Source organism: Lepisosteus oculatus, chromosome 14 (assembly GCF_040954835.1).
Source record: "Lepisosteus oculatus isolate fLepOcu1 chromosome 14, fLepOcu1.hap2, whole genome shotgun sequence".
Classification (NCBI taxonomy): domain Eukaryota; kingdom Metazoa; phylum Chordata; class Actinopteri; order Semionotiformes; family Lepisosteidae; genus Lepisosteus; species Lepisosteus oculatus.
The window spans coordinates 58,292,734-58,295,143 of record NC_090709.1 but is presented as its reverse complement, the minus strand read 5'-3'; the positions used below and the strand labels follow the sequence as shown (position 1 = coordinate 58,295,143).

The following is a 2,410-nucleotide window of genomic DNA, read 5'->3' as shown; positions in this document are numbered from 1 at the left end:
GCTTTTAAAGGTGGCTTTTCAAAGCACTTTACAGAATGACAACAATAAAGTTAAAAAAATACACAAGATAAGCAGGATGAGAATACACAGTTAGAGGAGACAATAGATGGTGGTATTAAATACAGTAGGAACAGAGGGGTAAAGAATAGTTCATTAAAGGCTCTTCTAAAGAAGAGGGTTTTGAGTCTGGATTTGAAGGAGTTTAGAGAAGGTGACTGATATCCTTGGGGATAAAGATCCAGAGCTTTGGGGCAAAACAGGAGAAGGCCCTGTCACCCATAGAGTGTAGTCCAGATAACCCAGACAGGTACTGAGGTCCCAAGCCATGGAGAGCCTTATAGCTGAGCTTGAGGATTTTAAAGTTGACAGGAAGCCAGTGCAAGGACTCTGGGACAGGAGTAATGTGATCACAGTCCAGTGCTAATTTCTTTCTTGTGGCTGCTGGTTCATTTTCAACTGTGGACTCTTAAGAAGTCCTGTATTTAACTTGATCAACACCAATCCCTAGAGGATTTCGAAAGGTTCAATAAAAATGATACATGACTCTGGTGGGACTCGAACCCACAACCTTTGAATGACTTCATTCTATCGAGGCCTAGAAGTCCAACGCGCTCTCCATTGCGCCACAGAGCCAGCTGTATGAAAAAGTGTTTGCCCCCTTCCTGATTTCTTATTTTTTTGCATGTTTGTCACACTGAAAGTTTTAGATCATCAAACAAATTGAAATATTAGACAAAGATAACACAAGTAAACACAAAATGCAGTTTTTAAATGAAGGTTTTTATTATTAAGGGAAAAAAAATCCAAACCTACATGGCCCTGTGTGAAAAAGTGATTGAGATTTATCAGTCTAGAAAAGTTTATAAAGCCATTTCTAAAGACCAAAATTACCCCAAGAGCACAGCGAAGACTCATCCAAGAGGTCACAAAAAACCCCACAACAACATCCAAAGAACTGCAGGCTTCACTTGCCTCAGTTAAGGTCAGTGTTCATGACTCCACCATAAGAAAGAGACTGGGCAAAAATGGCCTGCATGGCAGAATTCCAAGACGAAAACCACTGATGAGCCAGAAAACATCTTGATGACCCCCAGGACTTTTGGGAAAATACTCTGTGGACTGATGAGTCAAAAGTTGAACTTTTTGGAAGGTGTGTGTCCCATTACATCTGGCGTAAAAGTAACACAGCATTTCAGAAAAGGAACATCATACCAACAGTAAAATATGGTGGTGGTAGTGTGATGGTCTGGGGCTGTTTTGCTGCTTCAAGACCTGGAAGACTTGCTGTGGTAAATGGAACCATGAATTCTGTTGTCTACCAAAAAATCCTGAAGGAGAATGTCCGGCCATCTGTTTGTGACCTCAAGCTGAAGCGCACTTGGGTTATGCAGCAGGACAATGATCCAAAGCGGGCAAACTTCTATGCCCGCTTTGATGCTCTGAACACGGGCAATGCTGAGAAGACCCCAAGTGTGCAGGGCGAGTTTGTTCTGAAACTCTCAGAGCAGGACGTGCAGAAGACTCTGAGCAGGGTGAAAATCCGTAAGGCTGCAGGGCCTGATGGGATACCACCTCACGTCCTGAGGACATGTGCAGCCCAGCTGACCACAGTGTTTACAGACATCTTTAACTCCTCCCTGTCACAGTCCACAGTCCCTACCTGCTTTAAAAAAACCACTATTGTTCCAACCCCTAAAAAGACAAAAGTGACGTGCCTGAATGATTACTGCCAGTAGCATTAACATCTGTTGTGATGAAATGCCTGGAGAAGCTGGTGTTGTCACACATCAACTCCTCCATCACAGAGTCCCTGGACCCCTTGCAGTTCGCCTACCAGAACAACAGATCAGTGGATGATGCTGTATCCCTGGCTCTGCATACAACCTTGGAACACCTAGACACTAAGAACTCGTATGTGAGAATGCTGTTTGTGGACTACGGTTCAGCATTCAATTCCATCATACCCAGTCAACTGGTGACAAAGCTTAGGGGATTAGGTCTGTGCAACTCTGTCTGCAACTGGCTGCTGGACTTTCTTATCGAGAGACCACAGGTGGTGCGGATAGGCAATAAAACATCAACACCACTCACCCTGAGCACTGGAACCCCACAAGGCTGCTGTCTGAGTCCAAGGTTGTACTCCCTATTTACTCACGACTGCACAGCAAGACACAGCAACAACCGCATCATTAAGTTTGCCGATGACACCACTATAATAGGACTGATCAGTGATGATGACAAGTCCACTTACAGGGATGAAGTTGTACAGCTGCTTAGGTGGTGTCATAGCAATAATCTGGACTTGAACATAAAGAAAACGAAAGAACTAATAGTGGACTTTCGGAGACACAGGCCATACACTCACAGCCCACTCAGTATTGATGGAACGGAAGTGGAAACAGTCACCAGC

General features: G+C 44.2%; 1 non-coding gene across 1 annotated transcript; it reads right to left on the bottom strand.

Moving 5' to 3' along the window:
• Positions 1-540: 540 nt before the first annotated feature.
• On the bottom strand, positions 541-633 carry trnar-ucu (transfer RNA arginine (anticodon UCU)). Its single transcript has 2 exons — positions 597-633; positions 541-576 (listed from the first exon to the last, which is right to left on the bottom strand). It is a non-coding gene; the product is annotated as a tRNA-Arg (tRNA).
• Positions 634-2,410: the final 1,777 nt, after the last annotated feature.